Source organism: Mustela lutreola, chromosome 4, assembly GCF_030435805.1.
Source record: "Mustela lutreola isolate mMusLut2 chromosome 4, mMusLut2.pri, whole genome shotgun sequence".
In the NCBI taxonomy this organism is placed as follows: domain Eukaryota; kingdom Metazoa; phylum Chordata; class Mammalia; order Carnivora; family Mustelidae; genus Mustela; species Mustela lutreola.
Window position 1 is genome coordinate 76296821 of NC_081293.1, and position 16402 is coordinate 76313222.

A 16402-nucleotide genomic window follows, 5' to 3' on the forward strand; every position below is an offset into this window, starting at 1 on the left:
TTGTCTTTTGGCTTTGTTGACTGCTTCCTTTGCTGTGCAAAAGCTTTGGATCTTGATGAACTCCCAATAGTTCATTTTTGCCCTTGCTTCCCTTGCCTTTGACGATGTTTCTAGGAAGAAGTAGTTGTGGTTGAGGACAAACAGGTTGCTGCCTGTGTTCTCCTCAAGGATTTTGAGGGATTTTTGTCTCACATTGAGGTCTTTCATCCATTTTGAGTCTATTTTTGTGTGTGGTGTAAGGAAATGGTCCAGTTTCATTCTTCTGCATGTGGATGTCCAGTTTTCCCAGCACCATTTACTGAAGAGACTCTCTTTTTTCTATTGGACATTCATTCCTGCTTTGTCAAAGATTAGTTGACCATAGACTTGAGAGTCCATTACTGGGCTCTCTACTCTCTTGCATTGATCTGTGTGTGTGTTTTTGTGCCCGTACCATACTATCTTGATGATTATAGCTTTGTAATAAAGCTTGAGGTCTGGAATTGTGATGCCGTCATCTTTGGTTTTCTTTTTCAACATTTCTCTGGCTATTTGGGGTCTTTTCTTGTTCCATATAAATTTTAGGATTATTAGTTCCATTTCTTTGAAAAAAGTTGATGGTACTTTCATAGGGATTCCATTAAATGTGTAGATTGCTCTATGTAACATAGACATTTTCACAATATTTGTTCTTCCAAGCCATGAACATGAAACATTTTTCCATTTCTTTGTGTCTTCCCCAATTTCTTTCATGAGTACTATATAAATGCAGAGTACTCAGTATTTCTGGGTACAGATACTTTGTCTCTTTGGTTCAATTTATTCCGAAGTATTTTATGGTTTTTGGCTGCAATTGTAAGTGGGACTGACTCCTTAATTTCTCTTTCTTCCATCTTGTTGGTGTATAGAAATGAAACTGATTTCTGTGAATTGCTTTTATATCCTGACATTTTACTGAATACCTGTATGAGTTCTAGCAGTTTTAGAGTGAAGTCTTCTGGGTTTTCCACATAAATTATCATGCCATCTGCAAAGAATGAGAGACTTCTTCTTTGCTGATTTGGATGCCTTTATTTCTTTTTGTTGGCTGATTGGTGAGCTAGAACTTCCACGACATGATAAAGTAGAGGAAATGGACATGTGAAACAGGTGTGCAGAAGAAGCAGAGAAGACAAGTTAAGTTTCACATATACTTTGCTGCTTTCCTATTTTTTTTTTTACCTTTTAAAAATTTTTTTAACTTTTTTAATAAACATATGCTGTATTATTAACCCCAGGGGTACAGGTCTGTGAATCACCAGGTTTACACACTTCACAGCACACACCACAGCACATACCCTCCCCAATGTCCATAACCCAGCCACCCTCTCTCTACCCCTGTCCCCCCAGCAACCCCCAGTTTGTTTTGTGAGATTAAGAGTCACTTATGGTTTGTCTCCCTCCTGATCTCATCTTCTTTCATTTTTTCTTTTCCTACCCCCTAAACTCCCCATGTTGCATCTCCACTTCCTCATATCAGGGAGATCATTTGATAGTTGTCATTCTCCGATTGACTTATTTTGCTAAGCATAATACCCTCTAGTTCCATCCACATTGTCCCAAATGGCAAGATTTCATTTCTTTTGATGGCTGCATAGTATTCCGTTGTATATATACACCACATCTTCTTTATCCATTCATCTGTTGATGGACACCTAGGTTCTTTCCATAGTTTGGCTATTGTGGTCACTGCTGCTATAAACATTCAAGTGCACGTGCCCCTTTGGATCACTACGTTTGAATCTTTAGGGTAAATATCCAGTAGTGCAATTGCTGGGTGGCAGGGTAGCTCTATTTTCAACTTTTTGAGGAACCTCCATGCTGTTTTCTAAAGTGGTTGCACGAGGTCTGCTTTCCTATGTTTTTAATACCACTGCATAAGAATTTTTGATCTTTTAATTGAAAAGCACAGGCAAGGTTTAGTGGTTGTGCTAGAAATAAAAATCTTTATTAGAGAAAAAGGAAGCCCTCCAGGAAGCTGCCCACTTTTGAGGTGCATATCTCATGACAGGACTGACTTGAGTGGAGGAGTGGGGGGAAAGAAAGGGTCATCTTCCACTCCTGTTCCATGAGACCTGAGACAACCAGCTCCTCCTTCGGCCTCCCTCTGTTCCTCGTGGAACAGAGTTCCACATCTGTGGAACTCAGACTGTTCATCTCTGAAAACCTAGAGTCTTCCGCTTCCCTTTGCATTATTTCCCAGTCCAGAGTACCTGATCCTGAAAGCTGACCTGCCTGTCACCCAGGTGAAATGATTCTGTGTGCTGACAGATCACCCCTTCAGCACAGAGCAGCAAAGAGGCCCTAGTACCTTATGCATCTGACCCTTGGGCATTGTAGGGCTCAAGGTCATCTTCCAGGGCCTTACAGGTACCCACACACCCACCCTGCTGAGCCCCTCTTCCATCCATCACTGTGACACCTGTGGATTCCTGCTAGTTCTGTAGATTCAATCACTGCTCAATAGAGCAGCCAGCCTGGGCCTTGGAGGGGCTGGAGATTACCCATTTCCAGGGGCTTCCATCAGCCATGAGGCCAAGAAGAGAGCTGCCTCTTGGCTCCCCCATGAACACTCCTCTCTCCCAAGTCAGCTCATGTAGTGCCAGTTATTTCCTTCCTGAATTGTGTGGACTTGGAATGCATTTTGTTGAATAACCATTACACTTAATGTTGGAAGTTTACGATTTTTAAAATGTAAAATCAATTAATTAACATAAGATGTCTATATTAAGCAATATTAAATTCCAGCTGTTTTAAAAATATGTTTACATAAAATAAAAGCATTCTGATCCAAGAAAGCTCTTAGATTATTATGAAACAATTACCCTAGGGACTGCCACTGAGGTCATTCTTCCTCTCACAGAAACTTAGTGATCATAGATTGCCTGTTAACCACCTGTCCTTATATTCTTTCAAGGCATTTCTTATCCTATGTTTGGTCATCCCTCTTCAAGGGGTCATGGGAGAAATATAGCCTGAGTTCTTGCATAATGACTTGAATGCCAAGACTTTTATTCTGTATAAATCAGTTTTTCTAGCTATAAAATCCATGGTTCACAGTGTCTTCCCTTCAGTGTCTTTCAATACATTACTCCATTTTCTTGTGGTACAAAATACGGCATTCAGAAATGTGGATTACATTCTCATTTCCTTTCCTTTATATGTCATCTGCTCCTTTTTCCCTAGATGCCCAAGGATTTCCTTTTTTCTTTACATTTTAATTAAATTTTGCATTTCAATTTTAATTCCATTTTTCTCTCAATGATTTTACTAACCCTTCCATTTGTCATTCTGAGTCAGTGCTCAGGGTACTCTGTTAATAAACAGTTTGAAAGGATTTATTGTGTTTACAAAAAATTCTGTATTATGACTGTTAACGTTTTTGTGTCTTTGCTTTAGTTTTCCCAGAGGCATTCCAGATATTCATTTCCTGTCCATAACTTCACATTTTGATATTTTCTCTCAAATCTTGTAGTCTCTTTTTTTAGTTTCTTTTTTAGCATTTTTCTCTTCTCACTTCCCATTCTCATACAACACTGTCTGCTGCCTTTTTTACTACTTTCCATTTCACTTAGGAAGTAATGTTTCGATACGCTGCTGCTTCTTCCCTGAGATCTGTACTTTCCTCACTGAGTTTTTCTAACTCTAATTTATGGTGTCATTCAATATCCTGTTTCATTTCCCTAATGCCTTTTTCTTCATTTTGGGAAAAAAAAAAGCACATGAAAGTAGATGAAGTTTGTCAGGAATGTATGCCTTCATTTTCTTCAGTGGAGCTATTCTGAAGGTACTCCCCTTTCCTCTTAAAGCCCTCTGCCTGGGAGTCCATAGCACTATTTTTCTGTCGCTAAACTTGTTTTCTTGGATTTGTAGAAAGCAGTACGTCTTAAGCAGACCTCTAGCCTCACAGAGCTCTCTCTCTCCTATTGTTGCTCTAAAATGCTCAAACCCATGACAGCTCGGTTCTGGAGATTTTCTAGATGTATCCCCCTATCCCTCATTCATTGGGGTTTGCTCTCTCACTACTTCTACTGCAACTGTCCTTCACCATTTTGGTTCTGTTCTTTAATGTAGTGAGCAGCCTATATAACTTAGAAGGGACAACTGCCTTCATCTTCCCAATCTATAGCCACTCTTTTACATGGTTATCTATTTTCAGATTCATTTAACATTAAAGCGATTGTCAAATATGTACATGTGTTTAAATTATTTCATTATAGAATTTCTTCTAGGCTTATTTTTAATAAGTAACTTATTCTTATACATACTAATTTTTAGTTTTTTTGATTTATTCTAGTTGTGGATTTTCTTTGCTTTTTTTTTAAATTTATTTTTTATTTATTTTCAGCATAGCAGTATTCATTGTTTTTGTACCACACCCAGTACTGAATGCAATCCATGCCCCAATACCCCCACCTGGTTCCCCCAGCCTCCCACTGCCCCCCACTTAAAACCCCTCAGATTGTTTTTCAGAGTCCATAGTCTCTCATGGTTCACCTCCCCTTCCAATTTCCCCCAACTCCCTTCTCCTCTCTATTCCCCCATGTCCTCCATGCTATTTGTTATGCTCCTCAAATAAGGGAAACCATATGATAATTGACTCTCTCTGCTTGACTTATTTCACTCAGCATAATCTCCTCTAGTCCCATCCATGTTGCTACAAAAGTTGGGTATTCATCCTGTCTGATGGAGGCATCATAACTACATAGTGTATATGGACCACATCCGATGAAGGCCAAAATTAGCAAGACAGGAAACAACATGGGTTGGAGGGGATGTGGAGAAAGGGGAACCCTCTTCCACTGTTGGTGGGAATGCAAGTTGGTGCAGCCTCTTTGGAGAACAGTGTGGAGATTCCTCAAGAAATTAAAAATAGAACTTCCTTATGACCCTGTAATTGCACTCCTGGGTATTTACCCCAAAGATACAGATGTAGTGAAAAGAAAGGCCATCTGTACCCCAATGTTTATAGCAGCAATGGCCGTGGTTGCCAAACTGTGGAAAGAACCAAGATGCTTTTTCTTTTTTTATATTTAAGTCTTTTGATTTTAGAGTTATCAATTACATTTCATTTATTTTATTTTAAAAGGTAGAGTAGATCAACTAATTTAGTTAATACAATCTTCTCTGCTAGGCTTAAAAAAAAAAAAAAGAGCGGGGGAAGATCCCAGGACAAAGAAGAAGCTTACGCTCTTAGGCAATCTTCCCTGTCATCCTGAGTCAGCAGGTAGATGCTCCATGATATGGGGAAAGGAGGTGGTAGATTCAGGTCATCTTAGCTTTCTAAATTGAGTATTAGATAATTGCATTTCAGGCCAGGGGAAAGACAGGTGGGGTTCTAGTATTTCCATTGCACCACCCAAGGGAGAGCCTCCTCCAGAGTAGGGCCTCAGTGGTAGAAAGCCTCAGTGGTAGAAAGAACCCTATCTCTTGGCCACACTTGCCAGGACCTTCCCCTTGACAACAGGCAGCCAGGGTCAAGGATGAGAAAGACTGTCATCCTGCCTCTCCCAAGAGGATGCTGTAACCCTTGAACTGGGAGACAAAGAGCCCTGTGTCCTTGGCTGCAGCCATCTGGAGTGGACTTTGTTTCATATTGAGCTGGGGATGGGGAATGTAGGAAGAAGGTTGTGATTCAAGTGTCACAGACTCCTACCGTTCTTACTAAGTAGGTTTTCTTGAATACATTTTCTTCATTTGCTATATGTACATAGGGCCATTTGTGGGCCCTCCCTCTTATTTAAAAAAAAATCATCTTCACCACTTTCACTGGACGACAGTTGGTCAAGAGACCCATGATGGAAATGATAGTCCTAGCTGTTAGTTTTGAGATCGTTTGTTATTCAGTAAATGAAAGTGAATGTAATTGCAATGAGTAGAGATATTTAAAAACTAACAGACATAAGGAAATGATTAGAGGTCTATGAAAAGTTTGGCATTTACAAAGTCTGAAATCTTTGTCCATTTCTGCTTTCTCTTGTATCTACTGCTTCTTATTTCATGAGCTTTGCTTCCTTTCTTTTTGACCATATGCTGGTTTTTATTCTTGGCAAAACTAACTACAGTAATTTCCTTATACCAAGAATGACTGTACCCTCTTTTAGAGCAGCTCAGCATTTGTGTCTGCCATGAGGCTGGAGCCCTATCAGTCACAGACCACCTCAAACCACATTCATAGCTTGATGCTGGTTGACAGATCCCTAGCTAGTCAGACTGCAAGGGCACATCGGCCTATTCCTTTGCTGTCAACTTTCCACTCCTTCCATGCAGGCTCCTGAGTTTGAGGAGAACAGTGTGTTTTATCTTGTCAGGCTCCTTGGGGTCCCAGAGAAATACGTGCAGAATTCCCCATAAATTTCTTGTGATGGTTAATATTGTATATTGACTTGGTTGATATCATTGTGTCCATATATTTTGTCCAGCATTATTCCCAGATATTTCTGTGAGAGAGTGTTTTTTGGATGTGATTAATACTTGAAACAATGGACTTGGAGTAAAACATAGGACTTTCCATAATGTGGGTGGGCCTCGCCTCATCAGTCAAAGGACTAACTGCCCCTGAGGAATACGGTTATTATCCCAGCAGACCGCTCCAAACTTGAACTGCAATATTTTCTCTTCCTAGGTCTCCAGCCTAAGGACATTTGGACTTTGTGTTAAAACTCCTGTGGGATTTTAACTTATGGAGGTGACTGTGTGATGACACAAAGATGCAAATGGGATTAAGGTATTTTTGTTATTTGCATTTCCCCAGAAGAGGGGGCGTGCCACTTCACACAGGAATCTGGTCAGGAAACAGAAGTGGGAGTGAGGTGAAAGCATAGCCCAGAGACTTTCCAGGGGTTTCCATGGACAAAGCAAGGCAGAGCAGGGGAAACAGTCTAGGACTGGCCAGTTTGAATAATGTCAAGCATCTTTATGTATAGGGTGGCCTTTAGTTGTCTGACTCCTACCTTTGCTGTGATTTAGAATGAGATAACTATTGGTTTTAGTTTGTGAGAGTGAGATAAAGGAAGTGTTAAGGTAGGGCCTTGGGATTGGTTGGTTTGGATATAAAAGGTATGTAACCAGGTGATTATTATCTCCATGAATAGAACAACTTCTCCTGGCTTCCTTACCTTCTCCTTTTCTCCAGAAAGATGTCTCATCACCATAAAAAACAGAAAACGAAAAACATGATTAATATAGCCTTGAATTGCAATATTAGCTCTTCCAGGGTCTGAGCCTGCCAGCCCAACCTGCAGATTTTGGATTGCTACTCTCTATAATCATGAGCCAATTCCTTAAAATAAAACTCATTCTTTTTCTCTCTCTCTCTCTCTCTCTCTTTCTCCCTACCTCCCTATAGATATATAGATATAGACATAGATACAGATGCTATATATTTACTTTTAGACACCAAATTGGTTCTCTGGATAACTCTGACTAATACAGCTACCTTCCTGTGGCCTTTGCAGATGTCTATTGAGGCCAGGAATATCCTTGCAGCAAAAACAACTTTGGGAATCAAATACTCTGATTTTATTTCAAGTGCAGGCTTTCTCAGCATTTGGCCTTCTACATTCCTCCTCTCTTTCTTCCTCTGCAATTCCTTTATATAGACTTTTTTTTAAGGGTTTTTTAAAAATTGTTGTTTGTTTGTTTGTTTTGTCTTGTGTGTATTTATTTAAATTCTGGTTACTGAAAGTACAGTGTACTATTAGTTCCAGGTGTACAGTAGATTCAACACTTCAATACAACACCCTGTGGTCATCAAACTGATGCCATCTTTAAACCGTCATCTATTGAACTCATGACCCACCTGTCCTCTGGTACCATTGTATAATGGTTTGCTTGTTCTCTGTAATTTTGTTTGCTCTCTATAATTGAGAGTTGGCTTTTAGGTTTGCCCTTCTATGCAAGTTTTTTTTTTAATGTTTTAATTTTTTATTTTTTATAAACATATATTTTTATCCCCAGGGGTACAGGTCTGTGAATCACCAGGTTTACACACTTCACAGCACTCACCAAAGCACATACCCTCCCCTATGTCCATAATCCCACCCCCTTCTCCCAAACCCCCTCCCCCCAGCAACCCTGTTTTATTTATTTATTTATTTATTTGTTTGTTTTTGCTTAATCTCTATGCTTAATGTGTTTCTCAAACTCACAACCCCAAGATAAAAAGTTGTATACTCCACTAACTGAGCCAGCCAGGTGCCCCATGGAGATTATTTTAATGAATTCTCTTAATTTCTTTTCTTTTTTAAGTATCAGAGTGGAATCTAGTAATTTCTACCCACCCACCCATAGCAGATACCTCCTGTCTGTCTCTAAAGACACAGTCTCCACCCATCCCACCCCTTCTGTGCTGTGGAAGTGGTAGATAGAAAGGCCTGACAGTTATCTATGCTCTCTGGCTGTGAGTTCAGCCAGTGGGGAGCCCCAACGGAAGATCTGAGGAAGGGGTTAGAGTGGCCCCATTTTATTTCCATGAAAACCCTATTTGTGGGGCTTCCTCAGTCAGTTGTGTCTGTCAGCTGCTAATCTCTACTTCTCATTTTCCTTCCACTGTCCATTAGGATTAGCAGTGGTGGGGGAGGTTGGGACAGTGAGGAAGGGGGTGAAAAGGGCATGGGAGGCATGAAAAAAGCTCTGTTGCTGCTCTTTATGCCAGGCTCCTGCACCAGCTTCCACTTCTTTGTATCCCCAACCATATCTCGCTAATTAGTTCTTCGGTACAGAAATTGCACAAATGGTCCTACCATAAGTTTGCCAGCTCCAAAGTCGATACTTCTGTTATGTCCACAGAAAGTACCAATTGCACACCTCTTTGATCTGTTTTTATCCTATTATTTACCCTATCTGTGTGCAATCTAATTCAACCATTCTATTTTTCATATGCAATATTTTGACTTGGTTCTTTCCTGTAGTTTAATTGGGTCTTATTGCTACTGATATTTTCCTATATCCAGAAGGATACATTTATTTTGTTTATTAATTTTCTGGAGTCTGTCTACTCCAATAATTCTATTTCAAATGATATTTAACATTCATTCTGTTGGATTTCTTATGTGGTCATCGTACATCCCAGGTGTATAGTAATTCTTGCATGTGTGCTCATATTCCCCATGGGTTAGCAGCTATTCTGTCACTGGTACTGTGCACTGGAGAAGGACAGAAGTCCTGATGAGTTTAGAGGGGAGTGAAGGTGATCCCAGAGCAGATGGACTCAGGCACCACAAAGCCAGTCTTCACCTCTCCTCCTTACTGCCACCTGCCACACATCTGCTATGGCAAGTGACTCAACTTTAAATGTCTTAGAAGAAATTACAGAGGAAAGACCAAGTCTCTTCAGGTAGTACTCGCCCTGCAAGAGGGGGTTGAATGGAGGCACAGGGGTCACACAGATGGCTGTTTGGACCTACACGCTAGTTGACATGGCCACCCTGCAACATACTGGCACCTGAAAAATATTAGGAAGCATTTGTCACAGAGAGCAGAGTAGTTGAAAAGACTTCTTCAAGCCCATCCTCTTGCTGCCCTTCCCTCTTCCCCCAACTACAGGCCACTTCAGGATTGCCTTTAGTTCCACCAGGTTTACTCAATGACTCTACATTTTCTTCTGACCTCCTCTTCTCACCCACCATTTCTCTGGGGATGTGAGCCAGAAGCCCAGGGGGAGCTCCTGATGGCAGGCCTGGTGAAAACCACTGCAGTGGCACTCTCAGCCTGTCCCCCAGGTGGAGACTCACAGGACCTGCAGACCTGCTCTGCACCCTGACATCAGTCTTGTTACTTAGGATCTTTCCTTGCTACTGACCAGGGCTACATTTGGGACAGTCACCCCACACCTCTCATTATACTTCTCACAGGTAGCCAGAGAAAGGGAAACACACAGGGCCTTGAGGTGCCTGAGAATGGCCTGCATTAGAGGGAAGACCTCTAAGCATCTTGAGGAGATCTGGGTTGGAATTTGTGTTCTACTATTTACTACCCACATGATGTCAGACAAGTTAATTGACCACACTAAGCCTCAGGTTCAGATCTGAAAAAGACATCAGTCCTGGATAATAATACGGAGCATTGACGCTTGCCGTGGGTAATAGGGTACTGGGCTGAGGTGGAGCTGTGCTCTGGCAGATCTGCAGAGTGGGCGGGAAATGAATTTGAATCTATGAGTTAGGGCATTCCAACACTTCATGGAGGAACAAATAGTCACACCACTCCATGCTTCACACAGAAACATACCTATTGACAGACAAAACAGAAGTCTCTATTTGAGAGAAATCCAATACAGAGTTGAGGAATGTGGCTGTTCCAGGGGCAGCAGGTGGCTAGTGCTCCAAATCTGAGCTAAGTGCTGACTCCTACCTCAGGGCTCAGCAACCAGAGGCATGGAGCCCCATAACTGCGTCTACTTGCAGGGAGGGAATTTTTTTTTTTTTTGGCTCACTTCCAGATACTGCTGAGCTGGGAAGGAGTAGCAGAGGCCTTACTCCAGTAAGATGCTGATGATCATGTGCCTGTGACTTAACCTGTTCTCACTGGCTGGTAAGAGTCTAGTGTGGGACAAGAGTGGAAGGAATTTGCACAGAACACCTGATGACACATTGAATCAGTGGGTCTGCAGTGGTCGGGGAATGCTCCCTGATCAGCAAGTATTCAGGTTGTTGGCCTTTGGTTGTGAGACCCTGCTGAGCTTTCTGCTAAGTAGTTAATAAGTTTATGTGACCCAGGTATGTTTGTAGGGGGCAGCTCAGGTCATGACTTTGGGCTCAGGGTCAACCAAACCACAAGTTATGTCAGATTCCCAGGGGTGGTAGGCTGGGCCTTGAGAGACTAGGAAAAGACAGAGCTGTGGGGACAAGGGGAATGGACTGAGGACTAAATTATGAAGGTTTGAGTAGAGCTCTGGAGAGAAGCTGACCTGAGAACTTATACCTTAACCTGTGGCCAGGGCCCTTCACAATCTACTTCAAAGGAGCAGAGACTCTCAGTGCTGGAATTAAACAGAAGGGCACATCAAACTATACACCTTCATTTAGGAGAGAAGACTTGGCTTCCTTCTAATACATAAGAGGGGGAATGTTGGATGATATGGTCATTCTTTTTTTTTAAAGATTTTATTTATTTATTTATTTATTTATTTATTTATTTATTTAAGAGAGAGACAGTGAGAAAGAGCATTCGAGAGGAGAAAGTCAGAGGGAGAAGCACACTCCCCATGGAGCTGGGAGCCCAATGCGGGACTCGATCCTGAGACTCTGGGATCATGACCTGAGCTGAAGGCAGTTGCCTAATCAACTGAGCCATCCAGATGCCCATGATATGGTCTTTCTATTTCTAATTTTTTCAAAGTATTTTCTACCCCCAATGTGGGGCTCAACCTCTTGAACCTGAGATGAAGAATCACTATTCTAACTGAGCCAGCCAGGTGCCCCATGTGGTTTTTTTGTTTGTTTGTTTGAGAAAACTTGATACTATTCTCCATAGTGGCTGCATACATTTATAGTCCCACCAACAGAGCACAGTTCCCTTTCCTCCACAGTTTGGCCAATGCTTGCTATTTCTGGTCTTCTGGATATTAACCATTCTGACAAGTGTTAGGTGACATCACTTTGGCCTTTCATTTGCATTTCCCTGGTGACGAGTAATGGTAAACATATCTTCTTGTATTTGTTGGCTCTCTGCTGTGTTTTCTTTGGAAAAATATTCTGAACTCTGCTGATTTTGTAACTGCTATTTGTTTTTGAGTTACTGGGTTGTATGAGTTCTTTAATATTTTGGATATGAAACCTTTGTCAGTTAGGTAGTTTGCAAGTATTTTCCCTTTTCAGTATGTTTTCTTTTTGATGTGTTGATGATTGGACATTTCCTTTGCTGTGCAGAGGCTTTTAGTTTGATGTAGTCCCAGCTGTTTATTTTTTTATTATGCCCTTTGCTTCTGATAGCAAATTACAAATATCAGAGTCAAGAATGATCTCGGGTGCCTGGGTGGCTCAGGTGGTTAAGAAACTTCCTTGAGCTCATCATGATACTGGAGTCCCAGGATCGAGTTCCCTATTGGGCTCCCTGTTCAGTAGGGAATCTGCTTCTAGCTCTTACCCTCTACCCTCTCATACTTTCTTTCTTTCGCATTATCTCTCTCAAATAAATAAATGCAATCTTTTAAAAAAAAAAAAAAAGAATGATTTCAAGAAACTTTCTTCCAAAAAAATTGGGTTAATAGGGTTAAATGAATAGATCTAACACCTCTGTGCTCCATAGTTTTAAAAGGTTCTTGACTGGTTCAGTCAGCAAAGCATCTATCTCTTGATCTCAGAATCTTGAGTTCAAATTTTGGTCTTGGAGATTTTTTTTTTTTTTAAAGTGGGGGTGTTAATAACATTCTGTCTGGTTTTCATCTAGGTATTTTATGGGTGTCGCTGTTTTGTTGAAGTCTTTGTCGCATGTTGACTCGGTTGTTGTGAATAGGGTTGGATAGACATTCAGTTGCATTGCTTTACTTGAGGTTGCCCAGTGTTTCCAAAGCCACTTATTGTGGAGACAGCTGCTTCCCTATTTTATATTCTTGGAGCTGTTGTTGGAAATGAATTGACTACATATGTGTCAGTTTCTTCCTGGGATTTGTACTATGTTCCATTCATCTGTGTGTCTGTCTGTATATCAATACTATACCATTTTGATTTCTACAGCTTTGTAATACACATTGAATTCAGAGAGCATGACACCTCCAGTTTTGTTCTTTCTCCAGATGGCTCTGGCTATTCAAGGCCTTCCATGGTATTATTCACTTTGTATGATTGCTATTCTTATTTCTGGAAATGCCATTAAATGCTGATGGGGGTTGAACTGAATGTTTAGATTGCTTTTTGCAGTGTGTACTTTTGAATTACATATATTCTTGAGATCCATTAGTACGGGGTGTCTAAAGACTTCATTCTATATTCAAATTCTTTTTAGGTACGTAACGTCAAAACAAATAAAATCCTTGCACAGAAATATCCCAAGGAGAAAACCATCAGCCAAGAAACACATGAAAAGGTTCCTAAAATCCTCAGTGATCCAAAAAGAGCAAAGGAAAACACAATATGTTAGTGTGAACCCAGAGGAGGCAGACCCCAAAGAGTGTTGCTTCATCCAACGGATTGAATCGTGAAAAACGAATTTAGTCATGGAGTGGGGCACCTGGGTGGCTGCTTTCTGCTGGGGTACTGATGCCAGGGTCTTGGGATCAAGCCCTGCCTGGGGCTCTCTGCTCAACAGGAAGCCTGCTTCTCCCTCTCCCACTTCCACTGCTTGGACTCCCTCTCCACCTGGGCTCCCTCTGTCACTGTCTCTGTCTGTCAAATGCGTCCATCAATCAAGCAATTTCTTCCATTCAAGAAGTAAAAATCAAATGTTGACGCATGGGGTCCTCATGAACGACAAGAATATGGAGGGTTGTTTGATGATTTTTTTTTAAGGTTTTCTTTCTTCCTTTGACAGACAGAGAGTAGAAGGAAAGAGAGAGACAGGCAGAGAGAGAGAGGAGCAAACAGGCTCCCTGCTAAGGAAAGAACCAGATGCAGGGCAGGGTCCGCAGGCTGGTGCCTAGCCAAGTGCAGCATGAAGCCCTGCAGCAGCTCCAACAGTCCCATGGGGATTTCCTTGCAGGTGTTGCCTGCCCCTCCCCCGCCGGGGGCGCCTGGGCCTCGCCCTTGCCTCCTCCCAGGACGGATTGTGGCCCCGCCCCCCCCACACCCACAAGCGCGGTGAGAGAGCGCTGGAGGTGCTCCTGGAGGTTTGTGCCAGGCTCCCGGGGCTCAGCTGCTCCCTGTGGCGGTGGCGGCCACGGCTGAGAGAGCCCAGGCCTGGGAGGGTGGGCAGCATCCCGGGCACCTCCCACTGGCCCCGGGCTGGTCGCTTTTCTCCCCACCCCTCCCACTCTCAACCATTGTTCATTTCTGTGAAGTGTTTTCCTAGTGTGTTTTGGGGCAAGAGCACTCTTGAGTGGGGGAGGGGGCAAGGGCAGGACCCAAAGAGAGACCTAGTGGACTCTGCCCTGAGCCCAGAGCTAGCCTCAGGGCTCAATCTCAAGAGCCTGAGATCACCACCTGAGCCAGAACCAAGAGTTGGGCACTTGACTGAGGGTGCTGACCAGGTGCTCCGCAGCTGTTGTTGACCAGTATCTGGAGACAGGCGCCTGCGTGGCTCTGTTAATTCAGCCACTGCCTTGGGTTCAGGTCATGACCCCGGACTGGCAGGATCTCGTCCCTCCTCAGGCTCCCAGCTCCTTGGGGAGTTGGATTCTCCCACTGACCTTCTCCTCTCTCATACTCTCTCTCCACTCATTCTCTCTCAAGGAAAGAAAGACAAGCTTTCCACTAATTAGTCTTGAGCCTTCTTTGATGGGATTGAATGTGGTTGATCTCCATGAGTTTTCTCATCGCATGCAGAACCTTGAGGATAGCCGTGTCTTTCTAAAAGGATCCTTTGTTGTTCTGAAATGTCTTCTTTCTCTGTTCATTGATCGGGTGTCTTTCCATTGTCCCTTCTCAAGACCTGGGAAAAGCAGCCTTTGAGGATTCATTTGGGTACGGTCTAGCCCTTTTCATCCTTTTTCTTTCCACAAAATCTATACTAGCCTCTGCATCCTTCTATGTAGAGTGTATTTTTCACTGACCTATTGAGGTCTTTTCTTTCAATAGGATTTCAGTCGTTCACTCTGAAGGTCATTGTTGAAATGTTAAAGTTGACGTCTACAACCTCGCTAAGCATATTTTCTTTTTCCCATCTATTCCTTCTTCCCTTTCCCTTTGGAACTGCCTTCCTTTCGATGACCTGAGTCCTTTGGAGGCTACTCTCTGCCTTCTTTTACTGGCGGTCACACAGGCAGTGAGAGATTATGAGGTAATTCTGACCCTTTTTACAATTGTTCTCCTCCTTGTTTAGGGTATCTGTAGAGTCAGCTTTCTTGGAGGGATCATTTCATCCCGCTCTGAACGCATGCTCCTTCACGTGTCTCTACTGAATATTCTGACTTAGCCAGAAGAACTCTTCCTTCCAATGACCTCTAGCCTTGTAGGAGTCTTGGCAACCATCTGGTTCCATTGCCTTGACTCTCTGTTAGAACCTGGAGCATTTTCTTAGACACACACTGCTTCCTCTGGAGCGAGGACTCAAAAGGACTCCAGTGTGTATTTCCAAGAGATTGTTTTCTACTTGACTTGCTTCTCTCTGGAACCCATGGCCTTTCCATCACTCCAGCCTTCCTGAATTCCAATCTCTCTTTCCTCACAGCAGGGAGATTCCCATCATTTCCCCCACACCACTCCCCGCGTCCATGGGTGTTGTCCTCACCCCAGTCCCCCTTTCCCTGCCTCTGGCCCCTGAGCCCCCTCCAACACTGCCCCGCACTGCCCGCAGCCCCCCAAGGCCGTCTGAGGTGCGGGTGGGCCTTGTGGCGTGGAGGCAGAAAGGCTGGGTTGTGGCCGGCCGCCTGCGCAGTAGGTGGCCAGGGGCCCGCGATGCTGGGGCTGGGGTGGCCAGGGGTCAGGGGGTCAGGGGCGTGAGGGGACCGGGCTCAGGGGCTGAGGCGTTCAGTGACTGTAGGGAGGCCATCACGTTGGCCAGGGCGCAGAGCGGTGGCGGTCAAGGGAGAGGGAGGGAGGCCGAAGGGGGAGAGAAAAGAGGAAGGCCAAAGACAAGCGTTTGGGGGCGAAAAAAAAAGCCTACAGCACCCGGTATTCCCAGGCAGTCTCCCATCCAAGTACTAACCAGGACCGACCCTGCTTAACTTCCGAGATCAGACAGGATCGGGTGTGTTCAGGGTGGTATGGCCATAGCCGCCTACCGTGGCAGCTGGCCGCCCCAAAAGCCTGCTGTGCGCTTCCCGGGCCCCCGCGCGCGCCATGGCTCCCCATGGCTCCCCACTCCGCCTGCCCTGGGCCTGGCTCCTGCCTCCCAGCCCGCCCACCAAAGGGCCCAGAGGCCTGTGGCACCGGGGCCTTGCCAAAGTCCGTCCGGGCACTCTCCCAAACCGGGACTCCCCAGCCCCGCCACCGCGTGCCTCCCCAGGTGGCAACCGGGTGTGTCGTCGGGGCGCGCACTCGGTGTGCTCAGCGCCACCCAGCGCCCGCCCAGCTGGCCACCTGGCCTTCCCTCCTCTCCTCTCCTCTGCTCTCCTCTCCTCTGCTCTCTTCTGCTCCACTCTCCTCTGCTCTCCTCTGTTCTCTTCTCCTCTCCTTGTTCTGCTCTGCTCTGCTCGGCTCTCTCCTCCTCTCTAACCCGCCTGGCTTCCAGCCCACCGAGGACAGGGACGTTGTCACATCCCAGTCCAGAAGCTGCAGCCCCGCCCTTTAAACCCAAGGCAGTCTCCCTGGCTCTGAGCTAGTTTAGGAGAGAGGTGGGCCCTAGTGAC

General features: G+C 44.1%; 1 non-coding gene across 1 annotated transcript; it reads right to left on the bottom strand.

Annotated features, from left to right (window-relative positions):
* Window positions 1-15710: 15710 nt before the first annotated feature.
* LOC131830780 (5S ribosomal RNA) lies at window positions 15711-15829 on the bottom strand. The gene has a single exon (XR_009353370.1). It is a non-coding gene; the product is annotated as a 5S ribosomal RNA (ribosomal RNA).
* Between the last annotated feature and the right edge of the window lie 573 nt (window positions 15830-16402).